This window comes from Pinus tabuliformis, chromosome 7, assembly GCF_031772625.1.
Source record: "Pinus tabuliformis cultivar Carrire ecotype Pingquan chromosome 7, CPIR1, whole genome shotgun sequence".
Taxonomy (NCBI): Eukaryota; Viridiplantae; Streptophyta; class Pinopsida; order Pinales; family Pinaceae; genus Pinus; species Pinus tabuliformis.
The window spans coordinates 1,020,800,413-1,020,819,201 of NC_142293.1; the positions used below are offsets into that span (position 1 = coordinate 1,020,800,413).

The following is an 18,789-nucleotide window of genomic DNA, read 5'->3' on the forward strand; positions in this document are numbered from 1 at the left end:
TGTTTTTATGTGAACCATTTCCTTTCCTTTACTGCTTCACATTAAACAAATGAAGTGTTAAAGTAAGAATTCATGCTTGCCATGCTCTGCTTTTAAATTTGTTTAATTTCTATGTTTTCTACTGTTTAAGGAGAATTCAAAGTATTATTTGCTCTCCTTAGCTCCTCACTGGTATTTTCCATCCACTCACCTCAATCAAAGGCATCAATACGATCTCCTACCTCACCCCAAAGAACCCCCTGCAGAAACTGTGTCAAATCCCCGCACCCAAAATTGCAATTCCTCAATTTGCCACCAAAAACCCAAAAAACCCCAAATCAACCTTTTTAATCAGTTTACTAGCCTAATATCAGTGTTACCTTGTTGGTCATCTCATCCCATTGAAGATCTGCCGAGATTGATCGGAGAGAGCCTTCTCCTGCCCCATAGGGCTAGCTACGAGGCTAAATGGTTTGATGTAGCCTTGAGGTTTACCTTTCTCAGCCTGAGGTGAAATTTCAAGCGCTAACAAGGTTTATGTTAAGTGGGTCATATTGGCCACTGTGTTGCAAAACTCGGGTCTGTCAAAATCCCACATGCCAACAAATGGCTTGATTCTAACCCAGTTTCATGGTAGTCTTGAAGTAAGGCTAGTGACCAACCATTGGCAACATGGATTCCCAAACTTATTTGAATGCTTTTCATTCTCTAAAAAAGGGTTGGAACCATAATACACAACATCATTATGGGAATCATAAAGGTTGGGTTTTATTGGACATATGTGATGCATGAGCATCATGCACACTCATTAAAATTTCATGTATAGTTGAAAATTCTATGTTCACTTAGACGAATACATGTTTTATCATTTTGGGTAATTATACTAGGATTTCATCATGTCTTGTTCCCTCACTCACATCAATGTTCCAACAATCCTATGAGATTAGAATTGGAGGTCTAAATAAACGCCATGTATTGTCCAAGACTTGAGTTGGTAGTTTCGAGGTAAACATATGGAAACCATGAAAGGAGGGGCATGTCATACTACTTGTTTCCCACCATGTTGATGATTAAGATGGGTTGTTGGTGTTGATACTTTCACATCATAATGGTGTAGTTGGGTTTACTAGGATAACTTACACATGTCAGTGATTCTTTGCTCACTCATTAGTTTTCAACCCATGATCATAACAATCATCTTATGTATAAATTTTTGTAGTCTATTCCTTGCTATCCAAATCATAATTAGGGTTTTCTATGGCATTCTCAAACTAAGCAAAAGACAAAACCACTATATACATGGAAGAAAAATTCATGGTCTTTGGTCTTATGGATAAAACTACAAATTAGGACCATTATATAAAAGTGTTTGAGTTGCCTAGGTTGGAGGCTCTTTAGTAGAATGGTTTCAACATGTATTGGTTTCACTATCATTCCTACAAGACATGGGTGAGTTAACACATGTGGCAACAACTCACATGGTTATTCAGGTTATGGTTATACTCTAGAGAGACCTATTCCAAGGAAGGCCTAGAGATTCAATAGTCTTGGTCTTGTTGTTTAAAGTTTTGAATGTGTCAGCCATACTATGGCAATCACTGAGGATGGTATGTTATATTCTTTTGGTCATGGTTCCAATTTACTTGGAAATAATGATCCACGAGATGAGTTGCAACCACAAGAATTGCAATCTTTCAAGAGGAATAATATTCATGTAAATCGTGTATCTGTTGAAGATGAACATTCAGTTGCATTTGACTCTAATGGATATGTGTATATATAAGGGAAAGGTTATGTTGGATCCTTGGGGCATGGTGATGAGAATGATAAGATGGTTCCAAATTTTGTGGTTATTCTTAGGTACCATTAGGCAATGTAGGTTTGTGCTAGGAAAAAGAACACTTTTGTAACCCACCCATCCCATATTTACCCACTTTCACCGGTTTGCTAAGTAAACATGAGACAGAGAGCTACTATGGCATGACCCAACCTCCTAGGTCCCATTAAGGAAGTGGGGTCGACAATTGACAACTAACTAACATCTCAACACATCTTACAGGGTTGCAGATCACTCAGAGATTGAGAAACCACCCCATGAGGCCAAATCCTGAGCTTGACCACCTTTTCATTGCCATAAGCCCTCAACCACTCCCATAACAAGACATTTATGTGGTTTGGAGGCTCCAACTACATGCCTAAGCCTGCATCCCAGCGATTGCAACCCAAAATGTCCAGTTCAGAGCATGCGGTCCCGGATTTTGAGCCTAAATTCAGCCTCTAGGCCATTTCCCATAACTCAGTGAAATTTTCCAGAATCATTCCTAACATGGTGACAAATCCATCCAATCAAACTTGAGTCAAAACATTGATCTAGCCAGGCCTAACAATGATAGTCATTTCGTCAAAAATATTCAGAACATGTAATCTACAGGTCATGAATGCATATTTGAACATAGGGGTCTGATACTTCTCTAAGAATTATCAAGAAGGTCTAATACCCTCTCATAATAGTTTCCATAACATTTGTTAGCTCATGCATTCATTAACCATTCATCAATAAACCAAACATATCAAGAGCCATAGCTAGAACCTATAATGAAACCATGCTTATAACAAGCATATAACCAGAATATTAAGCATGACAGAACAACCATCAAAGACAGATAATAACAAGTACAACTACCCATGAAATGTAAGAGGAAAAATATCTTATTAACATATGCAAAAGCCAACCAAGTCAGGTATTTCCACGTACCACCTGACCATAGATTGGGTTGAACGAAATCTTTCTTTTAGCCATTCACCCCAGTGCCATGTTCCAAGCATGAATGTGGGTCTCAAGAAAAAAACAACCAGGGCTACTAGGAGATTAAACCACCTCCACCCTCAGGATTTACCGCAATCCCACCAAAACTGATCAAGGGATTCCTATGCCCAGTGAGCACATAAACAACCAGGCTTTACCGCAATCCCACCAAAACTAGTCAAGAGATCACTAGGCCCAAAACATGAACATACACTACCAAGATTTACTTCAATCCCGCCAAAACAGTCAAGGGATCACTAGGCTTGAAACAACCTTAGATGCCTCATAATTTCTTCACCAATACCTTGAGGAATTTTCGAGTCTCCACCCTCAGGCTTTACCGCAATCCTACCAAAATCGGTCAAGGGATTCCTAGGCCCTTGGGAATTTTCCTGAGACCACCTCACTTAGTTCCAAAACCATCTGAAAATCCAAAGCTCGACCAAATAAAGAACCCCATCACACCATGGCTATCTGGAAATGGCAAGGCAAGGCTGAAACCACTGTCACACTTGGAAAAACCCATGCCAATGACCACAAAAGAACCAAATACACACATGCATGTACCATGAATTCACAAACCAGCTAGGAAATCACACATGCAACCTGTTACCTGCCAATATTCCTGTTGAAGCTGTTTGATTCAACTTTTCCTTTCTTTTTTCTTGCTTTCCTTTGCTTTCCTTTCTCCAATGTTAGAGTGCTCCAAGAATGCCATAAGTGTGCAAGAGTATGAGAGAGAGCTTCAACCTAAAATTGAAAAAAAGGTTGTGAACTGATCCTTAGAATCCTTTTTATTCTTGAGGCTTCTATTTTCTTCAATCTCCTTTATTCTTCCTTCAATTTTCCTCACATGCAATCATGTGACTTTTCACCTTCCTTTTCTCCTATTTTCCTTTATTTTCATAAATAAAATTCCAAATAATGCCTCTTTTCCTTTTCAAAGCCTTTTCCAATTTCCCTTAGCCATAATAAACCAAATGAACACCCACTAGGATGTTTTTTCCCAACATTCAGCTTGGAATATGTGTCTCATGACCTTGGTCTTATTTTTGCCTTTATTACATGAAATTTTAACCCGGGGCATTTACAAACCCTTCCCCCTTAGGGGAACACTGTCCTTGGTGTTCTATAACAGCTATAACCTGCAAGACCACTGAAAACCAAAACATACTGCCCATGGAGCTTCATAACTCAATTCGATGCAGTATTTACAATGACATCCTACTCAAAAGCAAACCAACATGACAATTACGACAACATAATAACCATATTGCTTATTGGATCTTTATAACACAACTCATTGTGGTGTTTACAATACAACCATATATATATATATACCAAAACTCCTTTGCCTCAACTAACAAATAATGAAGGATATTTTGTCTACATCTGATCAGCCATCTCGCATGTAGCTTCATCGGGCCCAAAGTGCTTCCACTACACTTTGACATGCTCAAATTCTTGGTTCCGGGGCATGAGTTGTTTTCGTTGTAATATGCACTGAGATTCCAGCTATTCTCCTTGTAGATCCACCTACTATACATACCAATCAATCACATGATCAACATCTTTGACATATATTTTAAGCAAAGAAACATGGGAAACATCATAGACTTTCACTGTCGGCAGTAGTGCAAGTCTGTAGGCCACTATTCTAATCCTCTCAAGGATCTCGAAAGTCCCGCAATACCGAGGTGCTAACTTAGCACATGACCCAATCCTCAAATAATTCTTCTTGGGCTTGATGCGCAAGTACACATGATCCCTAACTTTAAACTCCTTAAATGCCTTGTTCTGATCTGCATAACTCTTCTGTCTATCATGTGCTACCTTTAAATTATTCTTGACTGTTCCAACATGTTTGATCCTATTAGTACCCTATTCATTGGATCACTCCAGATGATGGGATAATTACATCTCTTCCCATAAAATGCCTCAAACAGACTCATCCTCAGTGACTCCTGATACACATTGTTGCAAGCAAACTCAACCAATGGAAGATACTCCTCTTACCTCCTTTGTTGGTGCCTAACATACATTCTCAACATGTCCTCCAAAATCTCGTTGACCCTCTATGTCTTTCCATGTGTCTGCAAATGATAATATGTATTGAATGCCAACTTTATACGCAAACCTGCAAATAACTCCTTCCAAAACCTGGAAGTGAACTTAGCCTCTCTGTCAGATACAATATTTTTTAGGAATACCATGCAATATCACTATCTCCCTGATGAAGACATGTGCTACCTCAGTAGTTGAATAAGTAGACTTAACTGTTATGAAGTGAGCTTCCTTAGTCAACTTGTCAACCACAACCATAATAGAATCATGTTGTCTGGATGTCCTCGACAAACCTGTGATGAAATCCATGGAAATGACCTCCCATTTCCACATTGGAATCAGAATCGGTTGTAGAAAACCACCTGGATTCTTACACTCTACTTTTACCTATTGACAATCCAAACACCTTGCAATGAACTCTGCTCCCTCTTTCTTCATATTCGACCAATAGTATAACTTCTTCACAACTGTCAAAATCTTCTGATATCTTGTATGACATGAATACAACTTAACATGGAATTCTAGCAATATAAGCTTCTTGAGTTCACTATTGTCCGACACATAGATCTTGTCTCTAAATCTGACTAAACTATCTGTCGTAAGATGATAATCCACATCCTGATCACTTGTACCCTGCTGCTGTAACTTGTGCATATGCTCGCTATACATGCCATCCTGTTGTCCTGCCTGTAATATTTGACCTTGTAAATCTGTCCTATATGAGCTCATAACTGCTATGTGATTTACCTATACTTTTCTACTAAGAGCATCTGCAACCCTATTCTCCTTACCCTTAATGTACCTAATCTCGAAGTCAAACTCACTGAGTGTGGCCAACCACCTAGCTTTCCTGGCATTCAAATTAGGTTGGTCAAACAAGTATCTCAACCCATTATGATCACTCATCAACACAAACCTCTTGCTAAGAAGGTATTTAATGTTCCAAACTTATATAAACAGTGACATGAAAAGCGAAAATGATTTACAACACACAACTTTTAAACAATTAGCAAATTCTCATAAGAACTTCAAAAGTAAGAACCAGCTGAGCCATTTAATTAATTAATGGAGCAAGTACAATAGTATGGAGGAATACACCTCGGCTTGCCTCAATGGAAAGTGTGACAGAACCCAGGTGATAATACAATGATCTCAAATGCTGGAAATGACTGCTCCTCTAATGCTCTACGTTGCCCAAAAAATTGCACTGCTGGCTAGAAAGGAACTGCAAGAAAATCCACCTTCACTGCTCATAAAATGTTGCAAAATTAACCCCAAGTTCCTTGACCAAAGCCCACAAAAACCCAGAACCACAAAAACCTAGAAAGGGTTTGTTTTGAATCCAACCTCCCAAATTCGGCCTCCAATATGCCCTATGCCCTCCAAACTGCTCAAGAACACAACCTGCAAAGATATAAGAAACTTCCTCCACCAAGGCTCCGGAAAAGTAGTAATGTCCTCCATAAATGCTTTCCTTAACTCCCCTAGCAAGGACCAGCCTCACTAACTCATACTCTACCTCCCACGTGTGCACCAAATGTTGCCTCTGCGCTGGGCCAGGAAGTGCAAAAGTCACACTGGATATGAGCACTCTCCAACTCCAAAACTCTCCAAAATGGCAGCCAAATTCTTATTCCTCCTCTTCGAAAATTCTCCCGGCCAAAACTCCTCTGAAGGATGTTATAAACAAACTCGGCCTCCCTTCACTGCGTCCTCCATAAATATGCACCACCTGGAGATGAATGCAACTGCTGGAAAGCACAATGAAATCCTCCTCTAGAAGAATGAAGACGAACCTCTCAAGGTGGCACTCGAAGTCCCCCGAAGAAAGGGTGAGCTCTTCGCTTGAAGAACTCTTGATAAACAACAAGTGACTCAGCTAAGCAGCTCGAGCAACCAAAGAGAAAATAGATATGCCAAAAGATGATGAAATGAGGAGAGATTCTTTCCTTATATAGATTTTGTGGAGCACTTTTCCCTCCATTTTCCCTCCATTGTGGGCCCCTAACTTAACCATCGACTTCCCCTCCATGCAATTCGAACTAGGGAGTGAGTATTCTCCTAGTGTGAGTGGTCCCCACGTACAACTTAACCACATCAAAAATAACTTCTATTAAGTCTAACCTCCTAATAAAATTGAATGGGCCCCATCATCTCTGAAATTGGCCCCAAAATGTAATAATTAATCTTGTTCCAAATTAATTTAGGAAGGGACATGACAAGATAGTGCCTCCACATCTTCAATGCATGAATAATCGTTGCCAACTCCAAATCACGAGTCACATAATTCTTCTCATGCTAATTTAGTTTCCTTGATTTGTAGCATATCATCTGCCATTTCTACATCAGGACTCCGCAAAGTCCTCTCTTGCAAGCATTTGTATATACCACAAACTCTTTATCTGGATCTGCAATCTTTAGAACTGGAGCATTTGTAAGCAACTCCTTCAATTGTTCAAAACTAGTTGCACATTACTCTATCCATTCAATTTTATTTCCTTTTCGCCGCAATAATGTAATGGGATAAGAAATCTGTGAGAAGTTCCTGATGAACCTCCTGTAGTAACCTGCTAACCCCATGAATGATCTAACCTCATCCACATTCCTAGGAGCTTCGCTTTCCATGATGGCTCTTATCTTTTCTGGATCCACTATTGTGCTTTCATTGGAAACAACATGTCCCAAGTAATGTACCTTTGTTTGAAAGAAACTACAGTTACTAAGCTTTGCATACAATTGATGCTCTCTTAGCAATCTCAATATTGTTGTTAAGTGTTCTACGTGCTCTTCCTCATTCTTAGAATATATCAATATATCATCAATGAATGCAATCACAAACTTGTCCAGATAAGGACACAACACATTATTTATCAAACACATGAAAGTAGATGGAACAGTAGTTAGACCAAAAGGAACCTCAAAAAACTCATAATGCCCATACCTGGTTCAGAAACCAGTCTTGTAGATGTCCTCTTATTTGATGCGTACCTGATGATATCCTGATCTCAAATCAATCTTTGATAACATTGTTGCTCCCTTCAATTGGTCAAACATGACATTGATCCGAGGCAGCAAATACCTATTCTTGATCATCACCTTATTCAACTGCTTGTAATCAATACACAACCTGAGAGTACCATCCTTCTTCTTCACGAACAACATTGGTGCACCCCATGGTGACACACTTGACCTAATGTATCCTTTTTCAAGCATTTCCTTCAATTGCGACTTCAATTCCACTATCTCTAGAGTGCTCAATTTGTAAGGTGCCTTTGATGTTGGTGTTGCCCCTGGTACCAACTCAATAGAAAAGTCCACTTCCTTGTCAAGCGGTAACTCTAAAATCTCTGTTGGAAATACATCTTGAAATTGTTTCTAATTTGGGTACCTATTCAAGACTTCCACACCCTCAACATCCTTACCTTTATCACTGAAAGGACGCATTGCAAACAATATACACCCTTTCCTGCGACTACGCTTTTCTTGCATAATTGTAACCATTCTAACGGATGTCACCTTATTCTTACCCTGCAAGATTCTTTGTTCTACATTGTCATCCACGCACTCAATAGCATTTTCTTAATAATCAGCCTTAGTCCTATGAAAGTATAACCAATCCATACCCATAAGCATGTTGTACGATCCCAATGGAAGCACATTCAGATGCGCTGATGTAGGCATATCGTTCATCTCAAATGCACAAGCTCTTACCCAATGATGAACTCTTTTCTTTGTACTTGTAGTGATCTAGGTGGATATTGGTGGCCACCTACCTATTCCACCTAGACTCTCCAATTAGTTTCATATGTTTCCTTGTTTATTTCATCATTTACTATTTTTAGCAGTTTTTCGGGTATTGAACTTCCGGAGCAATTTTGACCCCCTAAACGACATTTTTTTAGGTCTGTTGTAGGCCCGCTACCATAGGCCAAAGATTGTGGCAAAACCTGTAGTACTCCAAGAAACATTTCCAACATGGTATTGTACGCACCAAACAGAGATAATATGACCAAGTTACGACCCCGGGAAGTTGGCTACCTAACTAACCCCAACAGGGCCCACAAAATGTTGGTGTTACATCTCCTGGGGTTAGGGTTTTGGCTATTTAGGGTTTTCTCATGTTTTTCAATAATAAATAAGCCCTTGAGCCTCATTCTAACACAGTTCAGTTGGCATGTAGCCGCCCCATCTCTTCTCATAGATAAGTTACCATCGCCTGAGCTATCTTATTTCCATTCTGTTTGTAAGCATAATTCAGTATTTTTCTATTAATGAAAATAAGTGTTTTTATGTTGCATCTCTGTATTTATGATTATATTTGTAATTTTTGTGTTCCTATTTAAGTTCAAATCGTGTAGCCAACTGCACCAACCAAAAGTCTACATGCACTTCTTTTCTCAAGCCACACATATCGACCAGGTCAGGGTTAACATAACCATAATTAGATCCAGGGTCAATCAAAATAACAACAACTCGATCACAAAGCTTACCTTCCATCTCAATAATGAATGCCTGGTGATACGCCTGCCTATTATCCAATGCCGGATAAATCCGAGGAATGCTCTGCCCAACATCCCCAACTGTCTATGCCTCGTGAGCACTATAGATCTAAGGCCTACCACCATGATATGACAAACAATCATTGTTGAGATGCTCCTTGCCACATATCCAACACTACAACCATCTCCTACAATCACTTCTATTCTGTTGCTCTCCAGGCTGAGGTCTGTGTCCCTTATCTACTACATTAAACTTCTTGTAAGGAGCAACATTCTCTTTCTCACTTGCATCTTGAGGTCTTGTTCACTTCAGTAGTAATTCACCTTTAATCTTTTCATTCCCTTTCCAACCCTAATTAGACTCAGTATTACGCTTCGAATACTTATAACAATGTTTTATTTTTCCAGTGACTTCCTCCAGCGACCGAGGCTCATCATACACATGTTGATCCTTAAATGCTAATGGTAATCCACTAACAAATCAATGAAAATTAATTTTCTCATCCTTAATATCAATGTTTTAAAAATCCGACTCCGACTCCAACTCGGCCGAGGGTCAACTCCGACTCCGACTCCGACTCGGTATCAACTCGGCCGGCTCGATTTCAATGACACGGTCATTGTAAAAAATACATTAAATATTTGTTTTTTATAAAAACACATAATTTTAAAGATTTTCATTCATGTTTCCAAACACACAGCATTAGAATATAGATATAAGACAACATATGATCAAAGTAGGCTCATGAATATATCCATTATATCAAAATGGCACCCAATGCATTGTCCAATACATACACGATGATGATATAGAGATCAAAACAAAAACACATAACCAAGGAGGCTATAAATGGCCTCTACAACAAAAGTCTGTGACCAGTACTACTGGCTACTGCTAGAGTTGCCAACATCATCTGGCTCAGTGTTAATTGGAAGTTGGGAGCAGGAGCGGAAGTGGGGAGCGAGAGTGAAAACGGGAGCGGGAGCGACATTTTCAGAAGCTCCTGGTTTGGGAGCGAATCCCAGAGGAGTTCGACAACCAATGTCACTAACATCAAGGTACATAGAGGGATTGGTGCTCTTGATTAAATACGAGTTCCATACCCTAATACATGACAAAATTCAATGGAAACATTGCAATCCTCCAATCCTGAAATCCTGAAAAACTGATAAGTCTGCTGGATTTTGAATGAAATCTAAAATTCTACTTTCTCGATATGAAATCCAATGAGGCCGAAACCACTCTCAAACATCCTGAGTCATTTCATGGTAATGTTAAAAATTTAAGTAAAAGGATGAAAATCAAGATTAAGGAGAATGTCACTTCCTCTAATATTGTGCTACTCCTAAGAAGCTTCTAACTTCTGTAGCAGATTTGGGTTTAGGCTAGTTTACAATCACTGCCACCTTAGAGGGATCTATCTTCAGTTCACCACCCCCTACTATATGACCCAAATAATTCAAAGATGTTTTTCCAAATTCACATTTTGAGAGTTTAACACAAAGTTTTTCTCTTTTCAAAACATCTAGTGTCTGCTTAACATGCTTTAAGTGTTCTTCCCACGTTTTGCTAAATATTAGAATGTCATCCATATACACAATAACAAAATCATCCAGAAAAGGTCTGAGTACATCATTCATTAATCTCATGAAAGTGGCAGGAGCATTAGTTAAGCCAAAAGGCATAACTAGCCACTCATACAATCCCTGCTTTGTTTTGAAAGCAGTCTTCCATGCATCTTGTTTTGCAACTCTGACCTGATGGTATCCACTATGCAAGTCTAGCTTGGAGAAATAAACAACTTCTTTCAATTGATCTAAACGATCATCTATGCGAGGAAGGGGATAACAATTTTTTATTATTATCTTATTCAGTGCTCGGTAATCAATGCACATTCTCCATGAGCCATCTTTCTTTCTCACCAAAACGATTGGTGACCCACATGGTGATGTGCTAGGTCTGATGAACCCCTTCTCGAGCAACTCCTGCACCTGCTTCTTGATTTCAGCATTCTCTAAAGCGGATAACCTGTACATTCCAATGTTAGGAAATGGAGCATCTTGCTGCAAAATAATATCATGCACTATTTCCCTTTTGGGTGGCAGACCTTTAGGTTCTTGAAACAAGATATCATACTCTGAAACAACCTTTTCTAAATCAGCTTGCTGTTCAGCATTACAACCTTCAAATACATTGGTTTTATCAGGTTTCTTTTCCTTTACAACCATCAGTAAGAATTGTTTGCATGAATTTATCATTCATTTCATCTGCCCCGAGTTTATGAGAGTATAATTATTCTTGAGCTTATGAGCTCTTACAAAGTATTCGATTCCATCTTTAACAAGTAGATACTTGTTATCAGCTCTGTAGAAAATAGCTTTTATATCATACAAGTAAGGACTTCCTAAAATAATTCCACATATATCCAAAGGAATTATGTCTAACTCAACCTCATCTACAAATGCTAACCCAAAAGAAAACTTGAGTTTGCATTGTCTAGTCACTTGTAGTTGTGCTTTATCATTCAACCATCCTAATGGGTATGGTTTCTTGTGAGGTGTAGTTACTAATCCCAACTTCTTTACAATTGCTTCAGAAATCAAATTTACTTGTGAGCCACTATCAAACAAATTATCAATCTTTTGATGTTTGGAAATAACTCGAATATGGAAAAGCTAATGTCTTTTTCTCTCATCTTCTTCATCAATAGTAGATTGTGCAGAATTACTAGTAGATGCTTCAAAATTATTACCTCTTATACCTGTGGCTGCAATGGTTGTTTTATCTCCTGAGTCTGACCCCAAATCTTTCTGAATAGTTGCAACAGTCTTCTTCTTCTTGCCCTCGAACTTCTTAGGTCTCAGCTCTGGATGCAGAATCCAACAATGCTCATCATCATGCCCATCCTTTTTAAAGTGAGTGTATGAAGCCTTGCTTTTCTGTGCAGTGTTAGCCTTCCCTTATTTCCATTTCTGCTTTCTTTTCTCCTTATTCTTGCTTGCAGTGGGTTGGGATGATCCCCCAACTTTTGGACTTCCATTCTTTCCTCTAGCCTCTAGATGAGTAGCTTGTACAGATACCTCATCTATACTAGTGGGATTAAACATGAGGATAGTGTGCCTCATGTAGCTGTGTAGACCACCAATGTACTTCAACAGAGTCTCAAGTGAGTCTAATGAGATTCCTAGAATCAATGCTCTCTTTCTAAATTCTTGAGTGTACCCTTGCACACTTTTCCCTTTCAACTGTCGAAGAGTTTGCCAACTCATCATGGCTTGTTGCATGTAGGCCAATGGATAGAACTGCTTTTTGATTGCAGAAACAAATTCACTCCAAACAGAGATAGTCTTACCATGTCTTTTCATGTCAGCTTGGGTCTTGCCTTCCCACCAAACCAAGGCAGTGCCTCCAAGGCGTAGGCTTGCCAGTTGAATCTTGCTCTTGTCTGAATCGATATTCTGCACTCTGCAATAAACATCAATTTGTCTAATCCAATTGTCCATCTTTTCTGCATTCAACTCTCCATCATATATAGGTAAATCAAATTTAACATCTAGTTTGATCAAAGATGTTTTCTTTTTAGGGCTATTAGAAGGTGTGAGAAAGCTTTTCTCTTTCCCTTTGCCTTTTGTGGTCATGGGAATGTGACTCATCTTCTTCTTTGTCTTGTTTAGAGCCTGATGAATCTTCATCCTTATGTTTTCTAAAGTCCCTATACATTTCTTCTACCATGGACTTTATGGCTAAGAAACTATCTATGAATTGAGGGTTTGGCCCCATAGAACCTTCCTCTGACATTGTCTTCCAAGGATAGACTCTCCCAATTTCAGGATTAGTTTCGACCAACTCTCCTTCTCCTAATTTGAGCTTCGATCTAGTTAGCATTCAACAGCTAAACCAACACAAGCTTGTCTAACCTTAACAGCCTAAAGCTCTGATACCACTTGATCTGAAAATCACTCGTGAGTGACCTCAGTTAATTAATTAATGAATGAAGGTATTACAGACTCATGTGTTGGTGTGTGTCTATGTTATTTTAGGCAACGGATCGATCAGTTTGCAAAATACACAGACATTGGAAGAATGGAAACAGTAAGAGAAACACAGTAAGCAAATGCAAGAATGCAACATATTTAATAAGGAGTTCACCCTATTCTCCAGGGCTACGTCTTCGATCCAGCTTTCAATGGTGGCCTTCTTTTATTGTGTCTTTAAAGTAGAGATTTACAATGAGGAGCTCAACTGGAGTCTCCTGAAACAGAGGATGCTTAGTAGGGTGGTTCTTGGATTCCCCACGCCACTAGAGTGCACAGAATCTTTCCTTACCAAGTCTCGACCTCTCTGGTCTTTAATGGGATGAGTCCAATGGTGCTCAATTCTTGACAGATATCCTCATAGGGATGGCTTGAACCTCTCAAGCCTAGTTCTGTCTGCTCGATGTTGCTTTAGGTCAGCTCGGCTCTCTGTTTTCTACTTCTTGCTTCACTGTCTTTTCTTCACTCTCGCTCTCTCTGTCTTCGTGTTGTTCTCTGTCTGTTCATGGATTAAAGCCATTCTATCCTTGACCGTTCTCTTCCTCTTCCACCCCTTTGGATCGCCTGCTGTTGTTCGTTTGGAGTTCCCTGCCTCTGTGTCATCGCCATCGTTTCACAGGGAGGTGGCCACTTGTCCTCTCACGAATTGCACCAACTCTTCCTCAACGGTTCCGTATTTCAGTTACACTATGGAATGATTCATCCGCCAACTCAGCAGTTAAATCAGACTTCAAACTTTTTTATGTCGTGGCTTAATTCCCCTGTCAAATTCGGTTTTCCCATCGGGCGCAATCTTCGCCATCAAATCTGGGGTCCCCAGATCCTACGGTGTTCGCTCATTTCGTGCGGTTGACTTGCTCGATCGTTAGCGCATGATGAGACGCAGTTTTCTCTCTCATCCGTCGGACACATGTCATGCACTGAATGGAATTGCTCGTTTTCTGCCAAATCCTCTTACCATCCCAATGTGCCTCCGATATACCGCCGGTTTTGGAGCGCGGGACCCGCCTTTCGCCTTAGCGCTTTCCTTACGGTTCCCTGACTTCCCATGCGACCGAGCGCTCGGGGCTTTTCCTTTTCAAGGGGTTTTGCCTAGCGAATCAGAAATGGCCTCGGTTTCCCGATCTGGGCTTCCTAACTGCCAGTTTTGCCTCCTGCGTAGTCTCCATGGGCCTCGGTCAACGTGCTTTGACTGAGGTCCTCGTCGTTCCTTGCTGGCTGCAAACTACCACTGTTCGGAGGTCTTCCTGATCGCTCTTTGTTCATGAATTTTGAAGTCTGTCCTGATTTGAAACAGTCATGGCACTTTGATAATTTTTTCATGGATCCAATTCAGATCACTTGAACTCATCCGAGAAATATCCCCTATCACTCCTCCTATAAGGATGATAGTGATGATGACCATGATACCTATTTGAACCATAACTACAGTAGAATCCATGTCCACTGCCTCTCTCATCAGGTGTATCCAAGAATCTGCCATCTCTATCCAACCTGTGTCCACCATGAGACTTGCTTTCATATGCCCCATTAGTCGTGTCCTCCTGTCCATAACTGATCTGTGGTTGTCCATGTCTTTGCAAGTCTGACAAACTCTGAAGGATAAATGCATTGAGCTCTGCTTGTTTCCCCTATGCCCTGGCAAGTCTCTCTTGTGACTAAATGATTTTTTCATTTTCTTCTTTGCAACATCTTCTCTCATCCTTCAAACTCCTCAAAGTGTCTGCTATGTCTAGAGAATACTCATCTCTTGGTTGCTCATTTATGGTTTTGTCATTATCTTCTTTGCAACTTCTTATTTCAGCCTTCAAACTTCTCAAAGTGTCTGCTATTTCTAAAGAATACTCATGTCTTGGCTGCTCATTTGATCTATAAGGGGAGACTCATGAACTATAATCCACCATTTTTCTAGTCATCTTTGATCTTCTTCTTCCTGCAAAGATACCATGTTAGATAAACCAAATACAAACATAATCAACATACCTCAGTGAAGTTTAGGGGAGGCTATCTCATCTGCAAAATTATTCCATATTAGCACAATACATGTATATAAATAATCACATCAAGATATCGACATCATCTCAATCATCATCCCAGTTACCATGCATGATGTCACAAACTATAACACAATCTAGATACCATGCATGAATAACAATAACCACATATAAAATTGGCATGCATGCATGACAAACACATTCTGGCCATTCAATCCAAGTATTGAACCATGCTATGATACCAATCTGTAACCCACCCCTCCCACATTTACCCACTTTCACTAGTCTGTCGGGTAAACATGAGACAAAGAGATACTATGACATGACCCAACCTCCTAGGTCCCATTAAGGAAGTGAGGTTGACAACTGACAACCAACAGACATATCAACACATCCTATAGGGTTGCAGGTCACTCAGAGGCTAAGAAACCACCCCAAGTGGCCAAATCCTGAGTTTGATTGCCTTTTACTTGTCTTGAGCCCTCAACCGCTCCCACAACAAGGCATCCATGCAGTTGGGAGTCTTCATCTGCATGCATAAGCCTGCATCCGAACAGTTGTCGCCCAAAATGTCAAGCTTAGAGCATGCGGTCCCGGATTCTAAGCCTAATTTCCAGGTTAGCCTCCAAACCACTATCCTATAACTCAGTGAGGCTTTCCAGAATAATTTCTAACATGGTGACAATGCCATTCAATCAAACTTGAGTCAAAACCTTGACCTATCCAAGCCTAACCATGACAGTCATTTCATCAAACATATTGAGAACATGTAATCTATAGGTCATGAATGCGTATCTGAACATAGGAGTTTGGTACTTATCTGAGAATCATGAATAAGGTCTAATGCCCTATCATAATAGTTATCATAACATTTGTTAACTCATGCATTCATTAACCATTCATCAATAAATCAAACATATCAAGAGCCATAACTAGAACCTGTTATGAAACCATGCTTATAAATAGCATATAACCGGAATATTACTCATGATAGAACAACCATCAAAGCCACATAATAGCAAGTACAAATACTCATGAAATACAAGAAGATTTTTTTTTATTAACATATGCAAAAGCCAACCAAGTCAGGGACTTCCACGTAGCACTCGACCATAGATTGGGTTGAACCAAATCTTTCTTTTAGCAAATCACCCTCGTTGCATATTCCAAGCATGAATGTGGGACTCAAGACAAAAACAACCAAGGCTTCCTGGAGATTAAACCACCTCCACCCTCAGGCTTTCCTGTAATCTCGCCAAAACTGGTCAAGGGATTCCTAGGCCCAACGAGCACATAAACAACCAGGCTTTACCACAATCTCGTCAAAACCGGTAAAGGGATCACTAGGCCCAAAACAAGCTTGGATGTCTCAGAATTTATTCACCAATACCTTGAGAAATTTTCCCGTCTCCACACTCAGGCTTTACTACAATCCTTCCAAAACCAGTCAAGGGATTCCCAGGCCCTTGGAAATTTTCCTGAGACCACTTCACCCGGTTCCAAAACCATTCGACAATCAAAAGCTCAACCAAATGAAAGGACCCCATGACACCATGGCTATTCAAAAATGGCAAGGCAAGGCTGAAACCATTGTCACACTTCGCAAAACCCATGCAAATGACAGCAAGAGAACCAAATACACACATGCATGTACCATGCATTCACAAACCAACTAGGAAATCACACATGCAACCTGTTACCCGCAAGTATTCTTCCTGAAGTTGCTTGATCCAACTTTTCTTTTCTTGATTCTTGCTTTCCTTTTCTTTCTTGTCCTTCCTTTGCTTTCCATTCTCCAATGCTAGAGGGCTCCAAGAATGCTATAAGTGTGCAAGAGTATGAGAGAGAGAATAGAGAGAGAGCTCCAAGCTAAGATAGACAAAAAGGTTGTGAACTGATCCTCAGAAGCCTTTTTATTCTTGAGGCTTATATTTTCTTCAATTTCCTTTATTTTTCCTTCAATTCTCCTCACATGCAATCATGTGACCTTTCACCTTCCTTTTCTCCTATTTTACTTTATTTTTATCAATAAAATGCTAAATAGTGTCTCTTTTCCTTTTCAAAGCCTTTGACAATTTCCCTTAGCCATAATAAACCAAATGAACACCCACTAGGATGTTTTTTCCCAGCATTCAACTTGGAATACATGTCCCATGACCTTGGTCTTATTTTGGCCTTTATTAACTTTATTACATGAACTTTTGACCCAAGGTTGTTACAACCCTTTTCCTCTCCGATGACGGGTTGGTATTTTCTTTTGGATGGATGGCTTTTGGAAGTTTGGGATTTGTAAATAGAGTTATTATGCACAAAGTTGTAAGTTTACAAGTGCTTGACACACTAAAGGGTTATTATGTTTCTCAAGTAAGCATAGGGTTGTATAACACAATTGTGGTTACAAACATGGGTGGGTTTTTGGTTTTGGAGACAATGAGAGGGCACAACTTGGGCAAGGTTCCTTGAGGTAATGCCTGGAATCAAGATAAGAGGCTAAGAAAAGTCACTTATGCTCAATCATAATAGACCGTATCCATTTGCATTGCCAATTGTGGTTACAAACAAGGGTTGGTTTTTGGTTTTGGAGACAATGAGAGGGCACAACTTGGGCAAGGTTCCTTGAGGTAATGCCTGGAATCAAGATAAGAGGCTAAGAAAAGTCACTTATGCTCAATCATAATAGACCATATCCATTTGCATTGCTTCGTACACAACTTGGCCTAGAGTTGACAGTGATAATTGACCAATTTATGATTTCGTGATTGGTGAGAAAGTTCTTGCCACCTTGAATCAGACAACCTGTTGGATTCAAATGTCCTTAGGAAGCACAAAGTCATGGGGAGCAATCCTCAGTGTCAGAAAAATAGGAACACTAGTCAAGAAGTGTTTAAAATATGCAAATAGGAGGAGCATCCTTTGTTATCGATGCCAAAGGGGGAGAAAATGCAGTCGGGGGGAGTAGCTAACACAAAGTGTGGAGAGAATGAAGATAGGTGAAACAAGTGTCAAAATAATGCCATCAATAATAAATGGGGATATTGTTGAAAATGGTTGTTATTTATTTTAAACACTATCCAAATGAAAGAGAAAGATACTTAGTCAAAGAACATATTTTGAGAACTTTCCAATGATATATGTTACACCTTCTAAATCCTCATGGTTGAAGAAAAATGATTTTTTGAATATTCATTATACATCTTGCGAGTCGCATAAGTCAACCCAACCAATGGGCAAGTCAGCCTAGCCAGTGAACAGGTCGACCCCAGGACAAATTGGCCCCTAAAAAGGTGATGTCAAACACTATAAATATGCCACTCATGTGGCTCATTTAAGGCAACCAATTTTGTGTTTGCGTGAGAAATAAGGTATGAAATAGACCACCAAAGATTTGGGTTAAAGAATTATTATAAAGAAG

General features: G+C 39.7%; 1 pseudogene; it reads left to right on the forward strand.

Moving 5' to 3' along the window:
• The first annotated feature begins 1,381 nt into the window (after positions 1 to 1,381).
• Positions 1,382 to 18,020, forward strand: LOC149251095 (ultraviolet-B receptor UVR8-like; annotated as a pseudogene).
• Positions 18,021 to 18,789: the final 769 nt, after the last annotated feature.